Source organism: Theropithecus gelada, chromosome 9, assembly GCF_003255815.1.
Source record: "Theropithecus gelada isolate Dixy chromosome 9, Tgel_1.0, whole genome shotgun sequence".
Lineage (NCBI taxonomy): Eukaryota > Metazoa > Chordata > Mammalia > Primates > Cercopithecidae > Theropithecus > Theropithecus gelada.
In genome coordinates, this window is record NC_037677.1 from 13968459 (window position 1) to 13995343 (window position 26885).

A 26885-nucleotide genomic window follows, 5' to 3' on the forward strand; every position below is an offset into this window, starting at 1 on the left:
AGAGTCTCTGATATATATATGTACATATATATATATCATGTCATCCACCTCTTTCTTTTTAACACTAGAGTCTCTGAGATATATATATATCAGAGACTCTAGTGTTAAAAAGAAAGAGGTAGATTGACATGTATGTATGGAACAATCTCCAGACATATTGGTAAGTGAAAAAAAGCAAAGTGTAGAATCCTTGCTTAGAACACCAACATTCATGCTATAACAGTGAAAGGCACATTTAGAAATATGTTTGTATCTATAGAGAATACCACTGAAGAAAATTCAAGAAACATAGTAGTTTTCTCTGAGGAAGAGAACCAGGAAACTGGGAGACAGAAGGGGAAGAATTATTTAGTCTCATGGAATTTCTTTACCATACACATGTTTATCTAATCAAAAATTGATTCATTAAATTTATAAACAAAGTTAATGTTTACACTATAAACAGAGTTCAGGAGACTAAGAGAGAAACAGTCTTAGATAATCCCATCATACATCCTCAGAATTTTTAAAAATTTCTCTCCCACCTCAGAATTACTCAAAAAGTCTCATGTATTTTCTCCAAGTCATTTTCTATTTAGTTACTAAAAATCTGGCTTGCAAAACGATGTGTACATGTAACTTAACGATGTGTCCATGTAACTTAAAAGTGCAACTTTTAACCTTACCACTTCCACATCATTACTAGCTGGTTTATTTTATCAGTCTCAATTAATATTACCTGCATTTAGATACATCTTTAAACTTACATTTTCTTGCAAATTTTATTTATTCATTATTCTTCAAAACACTCGCATGGGTTAGTTTATTACTATCTATGTTAAAGAAAAGAAAATGAGATATTAGACAGTAAGTTAATTTCCCATTATGATGAATGAAGTCAGGACAATGAAGTACTTAATTGGGATCTAGAAATGTTGGGTTTTGTCGTATCATTAAATTGCATAGCCTTGAAAATGAGCCAAACTTTCCAAATATCAGGCTCCTGGCAAATGTTCAGCAGCGTCTACTGCACAGAACACAGAATAGAAAAACATGAGAAAAACGTTTGTAGCTTGGTTTCTTCCTCCCTAAGAAAAATGTCTTTGGGGAGAAATAAGACTCATGGACCCATGGAAGTAATTACGTGAAATAGAGCTCCATGCAATTAGTTTCAACTAAATAATATGGTAAAAAATGTAAAAAAAACTTTAAAAATGTCCCAGTCGCAGTGCTTAGAAAAGGTTTTGTTAAGGGGAGAGAATTTAAGCCAATATTGAAGAGTGGATGAGATTTTTTATTAAACAGATGATCCAAGTATCCAATGTAATTTAAATAAGAAACAGTTTACGTAAGTTTACCTTGGCCATGTTGTTTCACCCACTTAATGACCTAATTAGATCACTCACCATCACTCATCATTTTGTGGCAAGGAGTTGTTAGAAAATTCCTTCTCTTCCCCTTCACTCATCATGCTTCTCTTTCCCTGCTCTCACTCTCTTTCCCATTCTTCTTTCTGTCCCCTCACCTCCCCCCGACAAAATAAATGGATCAACTGTAAAGTTATTTTTGAAAAATTTGAGGATGTTATCCTTGCACATTCTATTACAGGCTTTTGCGTGGACAGAGACAGAGGTAAAGGTCCAACTACATGTTCCACAGGTCTTCCACGTTCCATTATCCATTTCAACAGACTTTTTTCACCCTGAATTTCACATGATGTGTCAGCTTGAATTCTTCCAAGTTTATGGTGGAGAGCACGTGGAACCATGACATGGGGAAGGACCTTTCCTTCGCTGGCCTGCAAATGTGTTCAGAATTCCCTGCTTCATTCAGGGACCTGCATTAACATGTTCCATCTGCCCAAAGCGAGCCCTTTGTGGAAGCATGAAGACATCAGTTACCCAACTTACCTCGGCTTCCACCTGTCCAGGGGGCCTAATTGAGAGAAACCCATTGACAGCATCATCAGGGGTGCTGGTGTGTCAGGCAGGACATCACAAATTCCTCAACTCTCAGACAGGTTTTGCTCTCTCCTTCTGGCTATGGTCCTGCATCCTGCTCTCCTAAAGCAAACCCTCTCTTTACTTAAACAGATTCATTCTACATCTGGTTGCTGCCTGTCTCAGTAGCCATTTTCCATGACGTACAGCTGTGCTGCATCAGACCCCATGGCATTTCTGCCCCAACCCAATCACATCAATTCACCACTAGATTCCCAGTCCTCACGTGTTGATAGAGCTGTCTAGGGCGACACAGCATCCTACTGTTGAGAAGTTACTCCAGCAAGTTCTTGGTGTTTTCCTCCTGCCTTTCTTTGTGTATAACAACATGCCTCTGCCTAATGCTGAAGACACTTTTTCCAGAAATTCATCTGCTATAGGTGATGATTCTCAAACAAACAGCGTTTTGGTTGTCTCAATACTACCACTGCTTTCTTAATGATTCCTGGTACTGGGGATGATTTGGGAGATGGATATTAGGGCCAAGGGTGAGAAATGCTGAAATTCTGCCCTGTCAATGTTATGACAACATTTCCAAAGAAAGCACTCTCACAAGGAACTCCAGCCCATGGGAAGACAGGGTGCTCCTTTATTGCCATCTGGGCTTAGAACCCACACCCAAGGCTGGGCCTTTTTGCAACCTCAGGCTGGAGCTCTCAGCTTAGGCTCAGGCTCCAACCAGGGTCTTTCCTTTCTCTTCCAAATCCCAGTCCTTAAAGGGACGGACCACAGCTACCAGCAGCATTCCCGGACCTCAAACCTACACTGGAGAAATGAGAGGAGGGCCAGAGGCTTGCAACTTCCAACAAAGAGAGGTGGCTCACGGGGCTTTGCCTTTTAAAGCATGGTGACCTTGCCTACTTGTAAAATAGCCACTCATGGTCTTGGGATGTGACAAATTAGTCAGTGACCCTCCATTCAGGGAAGGGAACTGGGAGGCAGGAGGAGACTCAGAACTTGCCTCTCCCTTTTGCAACCTTGAATCACTTTACGATACTTGGTGTGTGTGTGATCAGTTTCTCCCCAGGAATCGCAAGCCTCCTGAGAGCAAGAGCGCACATATGTCCTTTGGAGGTTTTGTTTTCTGGGTTTTGGTGTTTTTTGTTTTTTGTTTTTTGTTTTTTTGTGAGACCGAATTTCGCTCTTCTTGCCCAGGCTAGAGTGCAGTGGTGTGGCTCACTGTAACCTGTAACCTCCACCTCCTGGGTTCAAACAGTTCTCCTGCCTCAGACTCCCAAATAGCTGGGATTACAGGTGCCTGCCACCACGCCCAGCTGATTTTTTTTTTTTTTTTTTTTTTTTTTAGTAGAGACGGGGTTTCACCATGTTGGCCAGGCTGGTCTCAAACTCCTAACCTCAGGTGATCCACCCACCTGGGCCTTCCAAAGTGCTAGGATTATAGGCGTGAGCCACCGCACCCAGCCTCCTTGGTGTGTTTGAATTCTCAGAAGCCACTTTGGCCTTCCTGATCTCAGCTCCCCTTCTTTGAGTCAACGTCTTGGTAACATCCTGCTGCAGCAGCAGGATCCTGTGGCAGTTTTGCCTGGATAGTCTCGGGCTAAACGAGACTTCCTGAAAATAATTCAGAACATAGCCGCCCTCCTCATCAGGCTCCTGCTGGTAGGTGGAGCCCAGACAAAGTTGTAAATCCTCTGGTTCCCATGAAACCCAGCACTGGTCATCTCCTGTTGCCTTCAACAAGCAAAAGAACCCAAGATTTAATGGGCCAGTAATTTGAGATATCCTTGAATTTAAAAATCACAATAAAAACAAATGAAGACAAGAAAGCACGCATCATTTCACCCAAAATGATCACAACCTCAATATAGTTAGCAGTTGGCAGAAAGATGGCTCATTTGTGGGGCAGAGATCCGCGTTCAAGTTCTAGTTCTAGTTCATCTACTAAGTAGCTATTTGATCTCAGGCAACTTGGTTCACTTGGACGTCCATCTCTTCATCTGTAAATGAGGAGGTGCAAAGTCTAAGGCCACTTTCATCCTCGTAAATTTACTAAGTTTAGAAACATTTAAGACTTCTAGCTAAAAGTGTGATAAAACAATTGATTTGTGCATTTGTGCATTTATAAAAGTAAATTGGTCTTTAAGGTGCACAGTCTTGGCTATCAGGAGTAAAACAGTCCCTCCATCACTTTACTCAGATAACGTTAAAAATATTCAAAGTGTACAAGGGGCAATTTTGTGTGAATAATTTTGATTTAGTTTTCTTTTTTAAAATAGGAAAGTCAAGTGGTGGGAAACACTGGTAATGTGAAACTAAGATCAAGGCCAATAACAACATTATGATTCTGACTGTAACCTTAAGTCACCCACAAGCCACGTCAGTGCTCACTGGAGTACGGTATCTAAGCAGCACACATTTCACACAATGATGGAAATTCACACAAGTGTACACATATGAACTTCTGCATTTCTGCCCTTGTTAAGGTTATTTAACATAGTTAATCTATTCTATAATTCAGAGGAAGTTGCATTTGACAAATGTACTTGTGCAACGTACGTCTGGAGAGGTTCGTTTGGGAGAGAGAGGGAAACGCCTTTCTATCTAAATATTACACCAACCCAGAATAAGTTATTATATTTTCTCCCAATGAATGATAGGTTATCAAGTTTAATCCATAATAAAAGTATCCAGCTTCTATCAAAAACAGTTACCTGATTCAAAAAATATATATTTCATCCACTTTAAACATTGTCCAGGCAAATCATCGGTGGAAAGCGGGGTATGGTTAGGGGTCACCGACTTTACCATGAAGCCGCTTTATTCTCAGCTGCCTTCTGCTGCCAGAGCCTTTGACAGCTGACATATTTCCATCATTGCTGCAGGGAGAAATCATGGACTGCCATCCAAAGAGACTCGAGGAAGTGCTAAGTGACAGCAGGGAGAGAAAACATTGTCACACAGGCTCAGAGAGGCAACAGCTCTGTAGGAGTGGAGGAGTTCTAGCAACTTCTCCGCGTTTCAATGGCACGCATGCAGCGAGTTAGAGGTATGGACTGTATTAGGAATTAAATTGTTCCCACCGCTGCTCTGCTCCTCTAGGCCACAATCACGTTGGAGGATCATTTTGAATTTTACTTCCGCAGCAAGCTCTGTCTGGGGAAGGCAAATGTGCAGAAGAGAGAGGCTTCATTCAAAATCTGCACAATCAGTAAGAAAAACAGAGAGCAGAATCTGAGACTAGCTCAGGGAAATGTGCAGTTAAAGAATATGAAAATAGAGGCTGGGTGAGATGGCTCATGCCTGCAATCCCAGAACTTCGGGAGGCCAGAGCAAGGGGAGGGCTTGGGGCTAGGAGATTGAGGCCAGCCTGGGCAACATAGTGAGACCCCATCTTTACCAAAAAGACAAAAATAAGCCGGGTGTGGTGACAAGCACCTGTAGTCCCAGCTACTCAGGAGGCTGAGGCAGGAGGATCATTTGAGCTCAGGAGTTTGAGGCTGCAGTGGGCTGTGATTATGTCACTGCACTCCAGCCTGGGTGACAGAGCAAAACTCTGTCTCTGAAGAAAAAAACAGAGAGTATGGAAATAGGGTAGGAAATATTTCATCTCTGATGAGATTTCAGGACAAATGACTGGAAAGTAACAAGAAGATTACAGTTTGGGTGAAGGGAGCCAGTGGAGGTGGCTGGGAGTTCCAGCACAGTCCCCGTGTGACCCAAATGTCTCTTGAGAACTCCAATTCTAAAAAACAAAGGCTGTAACAGACACATAGATCTCAAACTTTTAGAACAATGTAAAGCATCATATGGTGGGGAAAAACAGAAGAGCTTTGTTAGACCCACCTGTGTTCAAATCTTTTTCCAAGCTTGTGCAAACCCAAACAAGTTCAGTTTCCTCATCTACAAAATGGTGGTGACCATCCTGCCTTTTAGGTCTGACAGGCGTTGAAGATGATGCAACTTGCAGGGCTTTGAGTTAGCTCTCAGGAAAGAGCAGTGATTATTATTTTATTGCAGAAACCACCAGGGGACGGTAAATGCTTAGTGAGGAAGGTGGTGTTTGCCTTGGCTGATGCTCTGTGGTGACGTGAACAAGACTCTGGGATTTGAGGGAGGCCACCTGACGCCTGGCAGACGTCGAAACCACTCCCAAGGCCCATGTGTCTGGCAAACTCTTTCCCCCTCTCAGCATTGAAAATGGTATTGTTCCCTGGTCCAGCACAACCCACAGCTATACATCAGTTTCCTGCAAGGTGAGTCATGGTAACATGAGAGCGTGGGGCACACAGCCCATGACAGAAATTATGTCAACTGCATTTCCTTCTCCAAAACAGATTAGGAGTCTTGGTGGCACTGATCCATTCAAACTCACTCTTCATGCTGGATGTCACGCACACACTGATGGCCCTTGAGACGCAGAGCCAAGCCCAGGGAGCCACTGGCTTTGTCATTTGCACGACTGACCTACCTCGGCCCTTGGAGGAGGGACGTGGCCAGGGGCGTTGTTCTCTGAGGGATCTGTTGATTTTCTATCCAGTCAGGGACTGCTGTTCTAGGCTTTCTACCACTTAATCTCAGTTTAGTCTCTCAAGGATTTTTACTCTGTGGACGTCCCTGTGAAACTCGCCTTCATGGGAATCAGAGTTGCTGCATAGCGACAGATAGACAAGCTGCTTGAAAAGCTGCCAGCCCAGGCTGGGGCTTTGATAGCAGAAGAGGAGGCTGGAAACCGAGAGCCTGGGAGCCAGGCTCCGCTCCCTCCACCATGAAGGGCCTCTGTCCAATCTATGCGAATTTGAGAACAGCAGCCATTCAGCCAACCAGGAGTTTACGTCCAAATGAGTCTTCCCACGACCTCAATAGCATCCCCAGGCACAGTCCTGCAGCGGCACCATTCAGAGGCCGAGGGTCCTACACCCTGGGCTCAGAGTCCCCAGACACGGACTTTGCTTCCTGCTGCCGTCCTTCCTAGACCAGGCTCCAGCGGGGAGAGCTGTGCTGTTGTCCACGCTTGGGCCTCAGCTGGCCAACAGGAAACTGTCTAGTTTTAGAGGAATGTAGTCACAATAGGCCACCGCCTGACCAGCTTCTTCCCAGATGAGACTTTCAACAGCTACCTCTTGCAGCGGTGGCAGCTGCCCCCCTTTAAGGCTTTCATGTCACCTTCCCCTGTACCCCTGCCCTTCACAGACACGTCTTACCCAGGCAAGCCTTTCCAGGTCACCCCCAAACAAGCCCAACCCCTGGTCTGTTTCCCTGAACGCTTTCTCACATCCCTCCTGTATCGCCTGGTTCCTGCTAGACGTGTTCCTGGAGGGCAAGGTCTGAATCATGATTTTTCTGTGAGCCTTTACACGTGGCATAGTCCCCCAATTAAAATTTAAAATTTCTTTGTTAACTTTTTTTTTCGGAGACTGGATCTCACTCTTTCACCCAGGCTGATGTACAGTGGTGCCGTCATAGCTCACTGTAGCCTCCAACTCCAGGGTTCAAGCAATCCTCCAACCTCAGCCTCCCAGGTAGCTGGGACTACAGGTGTAACCCATCACAACTGGCTGTAGGTATTTTAAGTTGCATTCTCAAAAGCATAGAATATGGAGTGAACAGTTTTGTATGCTGCTTTTGCATGATTTTTATCATGTAAAATTATATACTAAGCATTTTACATGTCATTAACAGTAAAACTATTTGGCAACTGACATCTTTGAATGACTACCTTTGTACAATTGTACAATCATTCCTATAAGAATATTTTTTCTCACAATTTCTAGCTTTGATGTAATGCTAAGAAAGGCCCTTTGTACCCAAAGGCTATAACATATTTCTCTTAAAATTTTCCTAGTACTCCTATAGTTTTGTGTTTTCCATTAAAATCAGCCTCCAAAAGTGCTGGAATTACAGGCATGAGCCACTGTGCCTGGCCAAAATTTAAAATGTATTAAGGATCTAATATGTAGTTGACATTCTACACATTTCAAAGATGCCATTCTCATGATAATCATTTAAATTTCATCATCACCATTTTACAACTCCGCTTTTACGGAAGACCTAGAGCCATTAAGTAATTTGAGATTTTGGGGATAATAATCTAACTTTAAAAATATGATTATCCCATTGTTCCAAACCTAATTTTTGAGTAATTAATTCATCATTTTGTCACTAATTCTAAATAGGGCTATTATCATATGAAAATTTAAAAGTCAACTATGTTGCCCAGGCTGGTCTTGAGCTCCTGTACTCAAGCAATCCTCCCTCCTCAGTCTCCGAAACTGCTGGCGTTACAGACATGAGCCAGTGAGCCTGGCCAAAATTTAAAATTTACTAAGCATCTAGTATTTAGTTGACATTCTACATATTTCAAAGATGCCATTGTTATGATGATCATTTAAATATCATCATCACCATTTTACAAAATCACTTTTAGGGAAAACCTAGAAGGAGTAAGAAACTTGTGCAAGGCCAGGCGCCGTGGCTCACGCCAGTAATCCCAGCATGTTGGGAGGCTGAGGTGGCTGGATCAGCTGAGGTCAGGAGTTCAAGATCAGCCTGGCCAACATGGTGAAACCCCCTCTCTACCAAAAATGCAAAAATTAGCCTGACTTGGTGGCAGGTGCCTGTAATCCCAGCTACTGGAGAGACTGAGGCAGGAGAAACGCTTGAACCTGGGAGGTGGAGGTTGCAGTGAGCCGAGATCATGCCATTGCACTCCAACCTGGGCAACAAGAGCAAAACTTTCTCTCAAAAATAAATTTAAAAAAAAAAAAAAAAAAAAACTGTGCAAAATCACATTTGTGATCACCTGATTCCAGAGAAGGACGTTGCCATTAGCAGCCTTGATTACACATAGTAGGTGCTCAGTAAGTGGCTAAGTTGAGAATTAGATGCAAAAATGCATTCAAACGTTATCTCCCTGCCATACACTCTGCATCTCATTTAATATAAATTTTCTCAATTTTAGGGAAATATGCAAAGGGACTGAAATGGCTGAGATATGGTTACATAATGACTTTTCAACAATGTCAGGTACAGGAAGGTTTTTCTTAATGCTGATGAACAGCTTTCTCTCTCACAGAGGAATAAACAAGTGGGAACAGTTGTTCACTGAAGCAGGAAAAAATTACTCTCAAAGAGCTTGACCACTGAAGTGAGATGTGAGATTTTAGAGTCTCCAATTCAGGAGATTTTTGAAACAGAGAATGGAGAAACCAGCTGTCCTGAATGGATGAGTCATCCAGCAGGTCCTGGTGTCCATGGGGCTTAAGCTGTGTGCTCATAAGTGGCCGCCTGTGAGAGGCGTCCTTCAATCTTCGTCTTAGGTGTCCCCAGGCCTGGAGTAGCGGGCCTCTCTTTTGAAAACACTCGGGCTAATTGCAAAAATGGAATTTCACACTCAAGCATAGAAAATGCCTGGTGGCCATTAGGTTGGCTCCAGACAAAATTGAGAGGTAGTATTTCACATTTGTCTTGAATTGTTCATCTTCCCTTTTCTCCAAGCCTGTTCCCACACCCTCCTTTTCTCACTCCTCCCTTTCCCTTCTCATTTTTTGGTTTGATCAAATTCTTCCCCACAAGCAGTTTGTGCTCCTTCTGCACACGTACTGTGCACACAATAACTGCCTTTGAAGTATCCACCCTCCAGAGCCCCTCTGGCCTTGTGGTTACACAAAACACAGATCCTGGTCCTGATGCAGGTAGGTGGGCATGACACCCTCCCCAACACCCACCAGCCTCATCTGTGACATGGGGTTCCTACCATGAACCCATCTCCATGGATGCTTTTAGTCCTTTTAAAGTTGGCTTCCGTGGGATGACAGCAGTGCCAGGGAACTGACCTCAGCACCACGTCCCACACGTGCAACATCAAGCACCCTTGTTATACCCAAGGAAAATGAAAATACACACCTTTCTCTCTCTGGTAACAATTTTATTTCAAGGCAATTGTTATTCATTTAATCTCTACTTTTATGAGTAGTGTCTTACATGAATCGGTAATCAAATTTATAAGAGAATATACAAAGACTTCATCAGAAGCTTTTATCTTGCACTGAGATCATAATTAAATACTGTCACAAAAATGAATAGTTTGAGACTGATCTGGTAACGACTGTGCTCACATCTTAAAGTGAGTTTATCTAATGATGAATGGTTACGTTTTTTAAAGCCGGGGAGATAAGAGGTGTGTCTGCTGCTACAAGCAGGCGCCAGGCTCCTAAGAGCAGGCCCATTTTTCCCCACCCATATCACTGTGGCACGTTCTAGAACTAATGCAGAGTGGATACATTTCTTCAGATGGTGAGGGATCTTCCTGAAATAGCAATTGAAGTTAACTATGAAAAGTCTCACTCTAACGTACACATGCATGGATCCAGTTATGAGAAACCACCACTGAGATTGTTCCTCTGGTTTCTTGTGTCTCTCTGTCTCCTGCCATGGAGCTTTGTGGATACAAATGACCTTAGGACTCAGCAATGAGCCAGATGGGCAGAAACACAAAGTCAGAAGCTGGGAGTTGTTAGGCTTCGCAATGATAAATCACTGTTCTACCCTCCCTGTTATGACTCTGAATTTGTAACATCTTTATACAGGCAAGTCCCAGCTAGGAGAAGTTTAATTATTTATAGCTGCTGCTAGATTCAATTTTTATAAGACTTGAACGCATGTATAAGTACTCTGTAGTCAATAAAGCGAATAAGGTAATATCAGGATGAATGTGATGTAAAAGGACTTTATTATAGTTTAGAGAGAAAGGCATTCTTCATATTTAACCAAAGTCCACTGTCTACTGTGAACTGAGTCTCTGAAAGCTCATCCTCCCAGCACAGCAACAACTCAACATGAAACAGAGTCAGAACAAGCATCTAGTGGCACAAGCGAAATGCAGACTTAGAGCAAAGCAAAGTACAGAATTTTAAGTACAGCAAAACTGGTAATCCCTTCCTGGGTCACAGCTATTGCCTGAATTGATGATACCAATTCTTTCAACCAAGTTTATCTGTACATCCCAATGTCTAAATGATGGTTTCTTGCTTTTTGATTATTTATTAATGTGTTGCAAAACATTGCTATTGGAATCTTTGATATTATTTTCAGTGATATTGAGCCCTTCTGATTAAACACTTTATATATTCTACTATTTCTGAAAATAAATTTTTTTCACTGGTCAGCATCATTTGATTTGGAAGTTCTACTTTGAAAATGAGAGGGAGAAAGTGATGACTTAGACTTATACAGCATTTCTAAATTTTGGGAGTGAAATTAGTCAGCAACTTAACTTTAAAATGTTAGTTAAGTTGCTGTTATTACATGTTCTCTTTATTTGTTTACTATTCACTTTTTTAAAATTGCTCCATTTTGTATCTCTACAATCAGTGACTAGCTGAAGACCTAGATAAAGGCAAAAATCCTGTCCATTCATCCATTTTTGCCTTCAAACAAACAAACATTGAACATTTACTATGTGCAGGACACTGTGCAAGACACTGGTGGTTTCATGAGCCAGGACAGGTCCCTACCCTGGGGGAGAGGGTGAGTAAGACACAAAAACAAAGGTCTCAAATAAATCATTGTATACATGGTCACAGAGGCATGTGGACAAGGTACCATAAGGGACCTGTGTTTATCAGTTTTGCGTTGCTATAAAGGAACATCTGAGACTGAAATTTATGAAGAAAAGATTATTTGGCTCCCAGTTCTGCAGGTTGTGCAAGCACGACCAGACATCAGCGTCTGCTTGGCTTCTGGTAAGGCCTCAGAAAGCTTTTAGTTATGGTGGGAGGGAAGGTAGCCAGCATGTCACGTGTTGAGAAAGGGAGCAAGAAAGAGAAAGCAAGAGAGAGACGAGGTGCCAGGCTCCTTTAAACAACCAACTCCTGAGTGAACAGAGCAAGAACTCACTCATTACCATGGGAAAGGCATCAAGCCATTCATGAAGGATTCACTCCCATGACCCAACACTTCCCACCAGGCCCCACTTCCAACACTGGGGATCACATTTCAACATGAGATTTGGAGGGGACAGACATTCAAACTATGTCAGGGACCAAAGGGAAGATAGCTAGCTCCATCCAGGGTATTCATGGAAACTTGCCCCCGGAGGTAACCCACTGGATTGGCCCTGAGGTATGGGTAGGAGACCATTTGGCAGACAAAAGTGAGGTAAGGCCAACAGAAGGAGCCACATGAGGGCAGGCACAGAAGGCTGGAGGCCAGGGCATACACTTGGGGACTGAAAGGCATGCTCCAAAGTCTCCCGTGCAGTGCGTTACAGAGAAGCAGCAAGAAGTGAGGTGGGCAGAGTCAGCTACGCAGGGCATGGCATGCGGTGACAGAGATTTGGCCTTAACCGTGAACATGGAGGAGAGATTTCCCTGCATTAATCATTGCATGATGATCTTGCTTTCTATTTAACTGAGAAAGCGAAGGTAATCAGAAGAGAACTTTCACATGCTTTCCTCGCTTGTCTGCCCACCTATCTGCATCTGGATCACTATATCATGTCTTTCCTTCTATTTCAAAAAAGCAATTGGCCAAGACTCCAATTATCCAGAGGCAAGCAACAGTGGGACAGCTCAGCCAGATGGGACCAGGGGATGAGACATGATGAGCAGCACCCCAGCAGAGGCAGCAAACGGGCTGCAAATGTGTGTTTCTTAACACCTCCAGCTTCTGCCAAGAAGAGCTCCCTCTCATCCACCCAGAGCCTACCTGGGACAGTTAAAAGACAACATTTTTTTCCATATTCTTATAACTTTTATTACAGCACACTGTTATAATTGTTATATTTTATTACTAGTTATTGTTTTTAATTTCTTCCTGTGCTTAATTTATAAATAAAACTTTTTCATAGCTCTGTATATATAGGAAAAGAACACAACACGGCCAGCTCTCCATGTCCATGGGTTCCACATCTGCAAATTCAACCAACCTTGGATCAAAAATATTTTTAAAAAAAATAAAAATAACCATGCAACAATAAAAAATAATACAAATAAAAGCCAATATAATATAATAACAATGTACATAGTATTTACATCATATTAGGTATTATAAGTATATTAGTCTGTTTTCACACTGCTGATAAAGTCATACCTGAGACTGGGCAATTTATAAAGAAAAAGAGGTTTAATGGACTCACAGTTCCATGTGGCTGGGAGGGCTCACAGTCATGGCAGAAGGCAAAAGGCACATCTTACATGGCGGCAGACAAGACAGAATGAAAGCCAAGCAAAGAGGGTTTCCCCTTTGTAAAACCATCAGATCTCATGGGACTTATTCACTACCATGAGAATAGTACAGGGGAAACCACCCCTGTGATTCAATTGTCTCCCACCAGGTCCCTCCCACAACATGTGGGAATTATGGGAGCAATAGTACAAGATGAGATTTGGGTAGGAACACAGCCAAACCATATCAATAAGTAATCTAGAGAAGACTGAAAGTATACAGGAGGTATAGATTATATGTAAATATTAACTATTTTATATAAGGAACTTTTGAACACCTGTGGGTTTTGGTATCTGCCAGAGATGCTGAAACCAGTCCCCTGCAGATACTAAGGGCAACAGTACACATAGGGTTCCATACTATCCAGGGTTTCAGGCATCTACTGTGGTCTTGAAACATACCCCCTGTAGATAAGAGGGGACTACTGTATTTAGATTGCTGCATACTTTAAGAAGCACAGTCTACCTCCTCTTTCTCTTGGAGGGTCTATTTGCAATGAGGAAATTGAACAGAACAGATTGCATAGGAGTGCCCAAAACTACTTGTAGGAGTCTTTCACCTTTAAGACTCAAGCATACACATGTCAGCACCTAGATTTTGAACAGACTGAATATTTAACCAAAGGGATGAAGTTACCTAAGACAGGTTGCTGGATTGTAGACAAGGGAATAGTGCTATGAGCTGAATGTTTGTGTTGCTTTCCAAATCCATGTAAGGAAACCTAATCATCCATTTGCTTGTATAAAGAGCAGGCCCACTGGGAGGTGACTCGATCATGAGGACAAAACCTTCATGAATGGAATAAGTGCCATTATCAAAGAGAACTAGTTAGCCTCTTCTGCCACATGAGGATACAGAAGGTGCTGTCTGTGAGGAAGGTGGCCTCACCAGACACTGAATCTACCCGTACCTTGATCTTGGACTTCCCAGACTCCAGAACTATGAGGAACAAATATCTATCATTTATTAGCTACCCAATTGATGGCATTTTGTCATAGCTGCCCAAACAGACTAAATCGAGCCATACTCATGTGCATTCTATGAAGGTTGATGGTGGTGTGCAAGGTGCATTAGAAGGGGTGAAAGCAGAAAGGAAGACAGCATCCCATCACGATGACTGGTATGGTTTGATTGTGTCCCCACCCAAATCTCATCTTGAATTCCCACATGTTGTGGGAGAAACCCAGTTGAAGGTAATTGAATGATGGGGTCAGGTCTTTCTCGTGCTGTTCTCATGATAGTGAATAAGTCTCATGAGAGCTGATGGCTTTATAAGGCAGAGTTTCCCTGCACAAGCTCTCTCTCTCTTTGCCTGCTGCCATTCATGTAAGATGAGATTTGTTCCTCCTTGCTTTCCACCATGATTGTGAGGTTTTCCCCAGGCATGTGGAACTGTAAACCCAATTAAATCTCTTTCTTCTGTAAATTGGCCAGTCTTGGGTATGGATGAAAATATGAGCAGCATGAAAACAGACTAGTACAGTAAATTGCTACCAGAAGAGTGGGGCACTGCTGAAAAGATACCTGAAAATGTGGAAGTGACTTTGAAACTGGGGAACAGGCAAAGGTTGGAACAATTTGGAGGGCTCAGAAGAAGATGGGAAAATGTGGGAAGGTTTGGAACTCCCTAGAGACTTATTGAGTGACTTTGACCAAAATGCTGATAATGATATGGATAATAAAATTCAGTCCGAAGTGGTCTCAGATGGAGATGAGGAACTCGTTGGGAACTGGTGCAAGGGTGACTATTGTTATGCTTCAGCAAAGAGACTGGCAACATTTTGCCCCTGCCTAGATATTTGTGGAACTTTGAATTTGAGAGAGATGATTTAGGGTATGTGGTGAAAGAAATTTCTAAGCAGCAAAGCATTCAAGAGGTGACCTGGGTGCTGTTAAAGGCATTCGGTTTTAAAAGGGAAACAGAGCATAAAAGTGCAGCAAATTTGTAGCCTGACCATGCAATAGAACAGAAAATCTCATTTTCTGAGGAGAAATTCAAGAAAACTGCAAAAATTTTTATAAGTATTGAGAAGCCAAATGTTAATCCCCAAGACAAAGTAGGAAAATGTCTCCAGGGCATGTCAGAGGTCCCTGGGGCAGCCCCTCCCATCACAGCCCTGAGGCCTAGGAGAAAAAAGTGGTTTCATAGGCTGGGCCCAGGGTCCCCATCCTGTGTGCAGCCTAGGGACTTGGAATCCTCTGTGCCAGTGCTGCAGCTCTGGCTGAAAAGGGCCAGCATAGAGCTCAGGCTGTGGCTTCAGAAGACGCAAGCTTTAAGCCTTGGCAGCTTGCATGTGGTGTTGAGCCTTCAGCTGCAGGGAGTCAAGAATTGAGATTTCGAAACCTCCACCTAGATTTCAGATAGGTGAGCAGAAAAAAATGAGGAGAGCAGATGGAAGTTCTCTTCTGATCACCTTTGCTTTCTCTGTTAGATAGGAAGGAAGGAAGATCATCAACTGAATGAAGAAGGTGCAAGAGGGCAGAAAGGACAGTGAGTCCTGGCAAGGGCCAGGAGCACTGAGTGGACCATAGAGATGGAGCCTGGCTGCCACGTGCACTCAAGTCCCCCTGGAAGCTCAGGGTCATGAAAGAGACTTAGAGTAGTAAGCCTGGGCATGTGATTTTCTCTGGACACAGTTAGTTAAGGGGTGCAGGCAGGTCAAAGCATCATTGTGGACAGGGCAGTGAAGGAAGTGAGTGACAGAGGAAGAAGGCTGCAGCTGGAGCCCAGGATGTTTGCAATGGAAATACAGACTTTGTAGCTATTCCAGGATGTGACTGTGGAATGGGGAACTGAAGTGGTGTCTAGAATGAGATCTTTGGAGAATAGGTCAGGGAATAGAGAGACCAGCTTATGTACAGTACATGGGTATTTAAGTCACAAAGAGTTAAAGCAATGGTCATATTGAAAAAACCAACAGTGAGCAGGGGAAGGGCCCTGGGGTTGTAGATGACTGTAACAGTGACTGGTCAGTCTAACATGCAATTCAAATGCAGGGATTCCAGAAGAGGAGGGGAGCAAAGTGAGAGTCTCTGCGGAAGTGGCCATGCAGAGAACATGGCGGGTCCCCCCGCCACCCAGAGGCTCAATACTGGGAGGAATACAGGTGATGAGATGCTGTTTTTGGAGAAGGCAGTAGGGAAATGAAGCATTAACCTAGGTAGCAAGAAACTTGGTATTTGAGACATTTCTTCTCTTTTTAATTCATACCTAATAGTTGTGTGTGTATTGGGAGTACACGTGCTATTTTGATACCTGTATACAATGTGTGATGATTAAATCGGAGTAACTGGGATCTCCATCACCTCAAACATTTATCTGTTCTTTGTGTTGGGAACATTATTCTTCTTCTCTTCCCCCTCTTATTCTTCTCTTATTCACTATGCATATTTGTAAAAATATAAAAAAGAGTGATGATATTGAGGCTAAAGATAAAATGTGTTCAACGTAGGCTTTATGGGGGAAGGACATCATCCTAGCTCATAGAAAACATGAGTCTGTTAATACTGAACTGTGCCTACTGTGTTTGGCTGGAGAGGCAGGAAATCCAGTGTGACAGCTCTGAGCACTCCATGACCAGTTACTTTGGTCTTTGTCCTGAGGAAATATAATAGGCAGCTTGCAACAGTGCACCATTGTTCACATTACATGAGTGGGAAGATTAAGCTCTTAATTAACAGGGAATGGGTAATTGATCATTGATAAATGCCTGAAAGTAGTCATGATTACACATGGGGCCATGAGATTGATCATTGTCTTTTTCTCCGGAAATGATCATCATTGCTTATGAGTAACTTTATAATGAACACTGAGCTCCACCAAATCACTAATCACCTGGGAATGAGAGTTGTGATTCGGTAGAGTGCAGGGTTTTCCCATTGTGGGAGTCTTCCCACTCTTCATATCAGCCCCTTTGAGAGGAAGATTTCCAGATTTAAAACACCCAGAAGAAAAAGGAGCAATAGAGGGAAAAAATAACAAAAAGAAAACCAATGTTTTTAAACAAAAGTGATTTGAATTCAACACCCAAGGAAACCTGGTAGCAAAGTGACTTTAAAGATAATAACTTAAAATCACAATATTAAACCTTGTTCCCAGCCCTACTCCCACTGGCACCATCTTTGTAGGGGGGGAAAGAAAGGATGGGAAGGAAGGGAAGTAATTACAGGTATAAAGACAGAATAACAGCCAACAAGATTTAAAATTCACCTCCATTTCCTGGCTGTAATGGTCTCAAGTTGAAGATTAACTTTATCCATGTTCTTCATGTTACTGTTTTTCCAAAAAACCTTCTTGCTTAGCTATGTTCAGGCAAAGAAAGAAACAATGGGGTTCTTTCAAGTCACGGCATCTGTGGTATGTCTTCAGCAGAAAAGTTCCTCTCCTGTCAAACCTGCTGTTACCCTGGTGCTAAGAGCATCTATATAAATAAACATGAATGGATGCAAGCATGTAGCTGTATTTTGCAAACACAAACAGTACTTCCTAGTAATGTCATAGCGTGAACTGCAAAAATGAAAGGTTCACCAGGAGAATCTTCACGAAGAGGTTCTATAAATTGTCAGCACCGGACGTGATAGTTAACACACAGAGCCTTGATCAGCCGTTGTGCAAATGTTTATTCAGACAGATTTGGAAGGGGAATTATGATGTATTCCTCCCACTGCACTTGCCTGTTTGGTCAGGCAGCAGTTAGCTCAGATTGTATGAGAAACTCAAGAGCTGTTTCAGATGACTCTGACCTGCCAAACTAGAACTTGGGCTGACTGCGCACAGCACGTTCACCATGCACAATAGGGGTCCATGCAGGTGGACTCACTCAGCACACCAGACCTCAGGCAATCAAGATTTGTGGAGCAGAAGCCGGAAAGTGATTTTTCACTTAACTGCAATGCAATGACAAAAGCGTGTGTGCTTCATCAAAACTCCACTCACCGTAACATTTATTTGAATGTCTCCCAAAGTAATTAAAAAATTAGTTTTTATTGAGAAGAGTATGTGAACTATTGTGCAATGAATATTTGCACTATTCATATTGTGCAAAATGAAACACTCCTGCAAATAAGAATCAGTCTGCCTTGACACCCCGAGTTCCACCTCACCTGATTGGCATCACAGGAAGTTAAAACAAAGGCTGACTTTCTTTGTCTCCTCTTTCTGCAAACACACAAGCATTCTTCATTCATACAAATACTGACCCAGTTAAGACTATATAATTGTTTCTCACAGGGTTTGTTCAAGCATGCTTCTTTTTTTTCTTTTTTCTTTTTTTTTTTTTTTTTTTTTTTTTGACAGTGTCTTGCTCTGTCACTCAGGCCGGAGTGCAGTGGCATGATCATGGCTCACTGCAGCCTCAACCTCCTAGGCTCAAGTAATGCTCCCACCTCAGCCTCCTGAGTAGCTAGGACTACAGGTGTGTGCCACCACACCTGGATAATTTTTTAAGTTTTTTGTAGACAGGGATCTTGCTATGTTGCCCAGGCTTGTCTCAAACTCCTGGCTTCAAGTGACCCTCTCTTCTCAGCCTTCCAAAGTGCAGGGATTGCAGGCATAAGTCACAGTGCCTGACCGAAGCAAACATTTTAATAGAGGAAACATTTGGTTTTGTGTTTCCTCTGCCTCTCTTTTTTCGCTCTCCTTCGTTTTGTCACACCCTCTTCACCTCTCAGAGCTCTCCTAATGCCTCCTCCCAACGAACAGGGACTTCCACAGGTCTGCCCCACCTGGCAGGACCCATGCTTACCAGTTATCTGGTTCTTTCTCCCAGCTCTAGAGTCCGTGGGTCTCATTTTGGAAACAAATTCATGTCTACCTATTAATAATAGATAATTTTTCATAACATTACCTCTTTCATGTAATGTATTTGCACCAAAATTTGACTTCAAGCCAAAGAATTAAAAATCCAAATCCCTGTCCCCAATTCAATCTTTCTTCTCCCAGGACAGATGAAGAATCTCCTATCACTAACTCAGGAGAACACTTATGAGTTGTGAGCTCCAAAGAAAAATCTGAAGCAGCCAGGCACATTTCATGAGCCCCGTGCAGTGGATTCATGGCTCCTGACTTCACTGATGCCAACTGAACTATAATAAAATAAAGAGTCACACCATCATCTTCATCAGACTTGTTAATTTTGTAGGAAGTAGCCACCCCAAGCCTCCCCAAAACAGATTCTCATATTCTCTAACCCTAGAATGGAGGCTTAGAGGATTAGAAGTTCAGAACAATTCCAGAGAGTTTGGTTTTTTAATGCTTATGAGGATAACTTGAATGGAAAACTATTAAGTAGTGTTATAGAGGAATCTGATCAAGGTGGTTCTGTGTAGAATTAAGGAGATGTTGTAAGACGGAGCCCAGGTGGAAGTCAAAATGAGACGCCCACCAGAGGGCATTCCCTGGAGGACTTCTGATACTAGAAACAGGAGGTTGAGAAGTTTGTCCAGAACATGTGCTGGGATGGCCAGGGAAATAGTGTTCTCTTTTCTCTAGGAATATGAGTTGCAAGCAAAATGCAAAGCATTCCCACAAAAAAGAAACTATACTTCTAAAGTTCATGACAAAGGCAATGCCCTGAAAATGAGCTTTCATTAATGTGTTAAACTGAATGTTCAATGGATACTAAAATTGAATAATGGGAGGTGTCTTAGTCCATTCCAGCTGCTATAGCTAAATACCTTAGACTGGACAATACATGACAGAAATTTATTGTTCACAGTTCTGGAGGCTGGGAAGTCCAAGATCAAAGCATCAGCAGATTCTGTGTTTGACAAGGGTTTCTTGCTTCATAGATGGCACCTTCTTGCTATGTCCTCACATGCCAGAAGGGGCAAACAGGTTTCCTAAATCTTCTCTTATAAAGGCATTGATCCCATTCATGAGAGTGGAACCCTTATGACCTAATCCCCTCCCAAAGGCTGCACCTCTTAATACTATTGCATGGAAGACTAGGCAATGTATTAATTTTGGGAGGGCATAAATTTTCAGCTCATAGCAGGGAGTACGATTCTTCTTTCTTACTAATTTTCACTGCAGAAGATGGACCGCCACTGGCTGACACTCCTCACTTCTCTGTAAGTCTTTGCTCACTTGGTTCCTATGAAAAATGGTACATTTAACTGATGGTGAAATCTGAGGTAGAGTTTCGGGAGGATTGGTACCAGTTCTTCTTTGTATGTTTGGTAGAATTTGGCTGTAAACTCATCTGCTCTTGGGCTTTTTGTTGTTGCTGGGAGACTTTTTATTGATTCAAGCTCACTATTTGTTACTGGTCTCTTCAGGATTTCTATTTCTTCCTGGTTTAATGTTGGGAAGTTGTATGTTTCCAGGAATTTATCCATTTCCTCTGTGTTTTCTAGTTTGTGGGCATATTGTTGTTTCTAGTAGTCTCTGATGATCTGTTGCATTTCTGTGGTAACATTTGTAATATCTCCTTTTGAATTTCTGCTTATGTTTATTTGGACATTTTCTTTTCATAGTCAAGCTAGGAATCCATCAATTTTCTTCATCTGTTTCATTTTGTTCCTCATTTGTATTGTTCTTTTTTCTCAATTTCATTGAGTTCTCCTCCTATCTTTGAAGTAAATAACTCCATATGCATGACTCTTTGTCTTAGGGAAAAAGCTGTGCTCAGAGAGCCGGTGTTCTCTGTGACCAGTGCTGTGAGTTGCACTAAGTCTCACAGTTGTGAGGTGAATTGTGTCCCTGCCCCACCACCCAATAGACACATTGAAGTCCAAATCCTAGTGAGAGATGAAGCCAGCTGGACTTCCTGGGTCAAGTGGGGACTTGGAGAACTTTTCTGTCTTACAAGAGGATTGTAAAATGCATCAATCAGCACTCTGTAGTTAGGATTGTAAAATGCACCAATCGGCGTTCTGTGGCTAGCTAGAGGTTTGTAAAATGGACCAATCAGCACTCTGTAAAATGAACCAATCAGCACTCTGTAAAATGGACCAACCAGCACTTTGTAAAATGGACCAACCAGCAGGACGTGGTCAGGGTCAAATAAGGGAGTAAAAGCTTGTCACCTCAGCCAGCAGCAGTAACCTGCTTGGGTCTCCTTCCATGCTGTGGAATCTTTGTTCTTTTGCTCTCCACAAAAAATCTTGCTGTTGCTCACTCTTTGGGTCCACACCACCTTTAAGAGCTGTAACACTTACTGCGAAGGTCTGTGGTTTCATTCCTGAAGTCAGTGAGACCATGAACCCACTAGAAGGAACACACTCGGGACACACCTGGACCTCAAAATGTGACCTTATTTGTAAATAGAGGTCTTTGTAGATGAAATTGTTAAGGTGAAGTCATAAGTGTAGGCTCTAAATCCAACATGAATAATGTTGTTATAAGAAGAAAATTTGGCCAGCCACAGTGACTCACAGCTGTAATCCCAGCACTTTGGGAGGCTGAGGTGGGCAGATCACCTGAAGTCAAGAGTTAGAGACCAGCCTGGCCAACATGGTGAAACCCCATTGCTACTAAAAATAGAAAAATTAACCAGGCATGTTGATGCATGCCTGTAATCCCAGCTACTCAGGAGGCTGAGGCAGGTGAAATGTTTGAACCTGGGAGGTGGAAGTTGCAGTGAGCCGAGATCATGTCACTGCACTCCAGCCTGGGTGACAGAGCAAAACTCCATTGCAAAAAAGAAGAAGGAGAAGAAGAAAAAAAAAAACTGGACACACACCAAGATAAACAGGGAGAAGGCCATGAAAGTGCAGAAGTGGAGATCTAAGTGATGCAGCCACAAGCCAAGGATTGACAGCTCCACCAAAAGCTAGGAAGAGATAAGGAAGGACTCCCACTTATGGGGTTTGGAGGGGAAGAAGACCCTACCAACACCTTAATCTTGTACTTCTAGCCTTCAGAACTATGAGACAACAAATTCGTATTGCTTCAAGCCATCTAATTTGTGGTACTTTATTATGGCACCTGTAGCAAACCAGCACACCCACCCCCACACGTGGCCTCCCTGATCCCTGAGACACAACAATATTGAAACTGGGCCAGTGAAGAACCTTATATTGGCTTCTAAGTGTTCAAGTAAAAGGAAGAGTTGCACGTGTCTCACTTTAAATCAAAAGCTAGAAGTGATTAAGCTTGGTGGGGAAGGCCAGTGCTGTGCTGCCTGGTAGTGAAGAGGGGCCTGCCTCTGGGCTCAGTATTCACAAGCACGCCTGGCTGTCAGCCCTAAGGCCACATTCTCCAACTTTGCTCTTTTTAACTTGATATTTTGCCCCATCTGTCTCTCCTAGTTTAAATTTTCAAATTCTTTAGATCCCCAGCAGAGTTGAGAATGGCATTTATGGGGAGCCCTTCAAAAACACCAACCTCATACAGCTAAATAAGGTATACCACACAACCCTCCACACTGGGGGCAATCTCTTAGGAGACAAAAATTATCTTTCCAAGTACGTATTTCTTGTCCTATAACTTCCGTCGGTATTCCATACGTTTTTCTGACAACATAGCTAAATGGAAAGTTATTGAAAGAAATAAAGTTAATAAAATCAAAAAGTTGTTGAAATAAAGAATGTTGACCACAACTGTCATACTATGATATAAATCCTAATTTTTAGGTTAAACATAGTACTATAATTGCCTTAGGATAGAAAGAACTGGGAGTTTTAAAATGAGAGGCCAATGTTCAGTGCACTGTGGCAACCACAGAGAGGAAGACAACCCTAGACAGACAGCTGCCACTCCGGCAACTTAGCGTAACATCCGCATTTGGAGACGAGGAGGTGGGGTCCCAAAAGCAGCAAAGTGCAGAGCTCATTTTCCATTTCGAAGTCCAGATTTTTTTCCAGGATTCCAAATTGTTATCATGAAAGTGCTTCACTCACTGCCAAGGAAAGCATTTCCATTTGACACGGTGCATGTCTTATTTGCAAAGGTATGCTTCCCTGATCTTGCTGCAGCCTTGGGAGATGAAAAGTGCGCAGCTCAGGCTCCTGATTGGGCCAAAGCTTCGGGACAGAATCAGGGACATTTACCAGGAACAAACAGCCCAGCTTATACACTGGCCACAGTGAAGGTAATCAGTGGGGAAATGAGAGTCCATTGCATTCTGCTGATTTTTAAGTTGACCTCCACTCGTTCTTCAGAGTCATCTTCTTTCACAAACTGGATTATGCCATAGTTCATTGCTTTGCTTACAGGAGCCTCTTGCATCTCCTCGTCTCTGATCCTGGAAACAAGTTCTCCAGCCTTTTACATCTGGCCACAGACTGGGTGAAGTGTGAGCAGCTGGAGGACAATTCTATTATCTCCAGAAGCTGCTCCTCTACCCACAGAATGATTCTGAAGCCTCTAGGGAGGCATAGCAAATGCACTTCCCTACTCCTCTATTTCCATCATAAATCACAACGGGCGGCACCACATGCACACTATACTTCACTTTCGGAGCTCCATAGAGTTCCAAGTCAGCTAAGGGCATATCTTCTGTGTTGTGCATACTTTATTTATTTATTTTCATTTTATTTTATTTGAGACAGAGTCTCACTCTGTCATCGAGGCTGGAGTACAGTGGCATGATCTCAGCTCACTGCAGCCTCCACCTCTCAGGTTCAAGCGATTCTCCTGCCTCAGCCTCCCAAGTAGCTGGGATTACAGGCGTACGCCACCATACCCAGCTAATTTTTGTATTTTTAGTAGAGACGGGGTTTCACTACTAAAACCTGTTGGCCAGGCTGGTTTTGGTCTACTGACCTCAGGTGATCCACCCTCCTCAGCCTCCCAAAGTGCTGGGATTACAGGCATGAGCCACCGTGCCTGGCCCATAATTTAGCTTTAAAAAGTAGATACACTTCCAAGAAAACAATTGTTTGCTCAGCTACAAGCATGCCTCGTTTTATTGTGCGTTTCTTATTGCTCTTTGCAGATGGCACGCTCTTTACAAATTGAAGGTTTGGGGCAACCCTGCATCAAGCAAGCATCTTGACATCATTTTTCCAACAGCATGTGCTCACTTAGTGCCTGTGGGTCACATTTTGATAATTCTCACAATTTCAGACTTTTTCATTATTATAGTATCTATTATGGTGACCTATGGTTAGTGATATTGCACATTACTACTGTAATTGTTTTGCCTATGTAAGGCAACAAACTTAACCTGTAAATATTGTATGTATGTCTTTGGTTTTGCTGACCAGCCATTCTCCCATCTCTCCCTCTCCTCAGGCCTCCCTCTTACGTGAGATGCAAGAATATTGAAAGTAGGCCAGTGAATAACTCTACAATGGCCTCTGAGTGTTCAAGTGAAAGGAAGAGTCACACATCTCTCACTTGAAATCAAAAGCTAGAAATGATTAAGCTTAGTGAGGAAGGCATGTTGAAAGCTGAGACAGGCTGAAAGCTAGGCAGGCCTCTTGCACCAGCCAAACAGTGAATGTAAAGGAAAAGTTCTCAAAGGAAATTAAAAGTGCTACTCCAGTGCACACAGGAATGATAAGAAAGTGAAACAGGCTTGTTGCTGATAGGGAGAAAGTGTGAGTGGTCTGGATAGATCAAACCAGCCATGACATTCCCTTAAGCCAAAGCTTAATCCAGAGCAAGACCCTAACTCTCTTCAACTCTATGAAGGCTGAGAGAGGTGAGAAAGTTACAGAAGAAAAGTGTGGAGCCAAATTGGTTCATAAGATTGAGAGAAAGAAGTTGTCTCCACAACATAAAAGTGCAAGGTTCTGAAGCGCCAAGTGTTGATGGAGAAGCTGCAGCAAGTTATCCAGAAGATGCAGCTGAGATCATTGATAAAGGTGGCTACACTAAACAACAGATTTTCAATGTAAACAAAACAGCTTTCTATTATTGCAAGAACATACCATCTAGATCTTTCTTAGCTAGAAGGGTGAAGTCAATGACAGATTTCATAGCTTCAAAGGGTTTTGAGGCTGACTCAAAGTTAAGTGAAGGGTTAATGCAGCTGGTGACATTAAGTTAAAGCCAGTACTCATTTACCATTCCAAAAATCCTAGGGCCATTAAGAACGATGCTAAATCTACTCTGTCTGTGCTCTAGAAATGGAACAACAAAGCCCGGATAATGGCACATCTGTTTACAGCATGGTTTACTGAATATTTTAAGCCCACTGTTGAAACTTGCTCAGAAAAAAATATATTCTGTTCAAAATATTACTGCATGTTGACAATGCAACTGGTCACCCAAGAGCTCAAGAGGTGCACAAGGAGATTGTACAAGGAGATGAAAGTTGTTTTCTTGCCTGCTAACACAGCATCCATGCTGCAGCCCATGGATCAAGGAGTCATTTCAACTCTCAAGTCTTATTATTTAAGAAACACATTTCATAAGGCTGTAACTGCCATAGACAGTGATTCCTCTGGAGGATCTGGGCAAAGTAAATTGAAAACTTTCTGGGAAGGATTCACCATTCTAAATGCCATTAAAAACATTCACAACTCGTGAGAGGAGGTCAAAATACCAACATTAACAGGAATTTGGAAGAAGTTGATTCCAACCTTCATGGATGACTGAGGGATTCAAGACTTCAGTGGAGGAAGTCACTGCAGATGTGGTGGAAATAGTAATAGAACTAGAATGAGAAGTGGAGCCTGAAGATGTGACTGAATTGCTTCAATTTCATGATAAAAATCTAATTGAATTGAGCAAAGAAAGTAGCTTCTTGAGACGGAATCTACTCCTGGTGGAGATGCTGTGAACACTGTGGAAATGACAACAAATTACTGAGAATATTCCATAAACTTGGTCAGTAAAGCAACAGCAGGGTTTGAGAGGCTTGCCTCCAATTTTGAAAGTTCTACTGTGGGGAAAATGCTATCCAACAGCATTGCATGCTACAGATGAATCTTTCCTGAAAGAGTTCATCAATGCAGCAAACTTCGTTGTTTTACCTTAAGAAATTTTCACAACCACCCCAACCTTCAGCAGCCACCACCCTGATCAATCAGTAGACATCAGTGAGGTAACACACTCTACCAGCACAAAGATCACAACTTGCTGAAGGCTGATGATTAGCGGCATTTTCTAGCAATAAAATATTTTCAATTAAGGTATGTCCATGTTTTTACACATAATGCTACTGCAGTTGTACAGTGTAGTATAAACATAACTATGACGTGCACTGGGAAATTTGCATAACTGTCATTGTTGCAATATTTGCTTTATTGCAGTGGTCTGGAACTAAACCTACAATATCTTTGAGGTATGCCTGTATTTGGGAATAGTTTTCCCTACAAAGGGAAAAAATGCATCTGTAATTAAAGTTAAAAATGCATATAGCATTATTCTCTCTGCTCCCATCATTCTCTAAAATCAGCAGAGATCTGGGAGAGCCAAATGCTTCTTACAACAAACCCATGACCAGAACCCCTTAATTGTCAGCTGGTTCCATATAGAGCTCATAATAGTCAATAGTTTGTCTTCAAGCAGATCTTAGCTGAGAGGGAGCGCAGACTTTGAATTCAGACACTTCTAGGTTTGAATCCAGCCTCTACTCATTGTGACATGCTTGATGAGATATTTAACCTTTCTGATTTTCAAACTTTTTATCTCTAAAATGCAAATAGTAATATGTTTTTCCAGGAAATTATTGTGAAATTAAATAGCATGTGTGCAATGTACCTACCCTCTGTAAGTGATTCTGCCAAATGTAACATTTATTTGCCCAATCAAGAACGGAGACTGGGTGTGGTGGCCCACACCTGTAATCCCAGCAGTTTGGGACGCCAAGGTGGAAGGATCACTTG

General features: G+C 42.4%; 1 long non-coding RNA gene across 1 annotated transcript; it reads right to left on the reverse strand.

Annotated features, from left to right (window-relative positions):
• Positions 1-746: 746 nt before the first annotated feature.
• On the reverse strand, positions 747-23090 carry LOC112632170. Its single transcript, XR_003121269.1, has 3 exons — positions 22873-23090; positions 4652-5093; positions 747-3671 (listed from the first exon to the last, which is right to left on the reverse strand). It is a non-coding gene; the product is annotated as an uncharacterized LOC112632170 (long non-coding RNA).
• Between the last annotated feature and the right edge of the window lie 3795 nt (positions 23091-26885).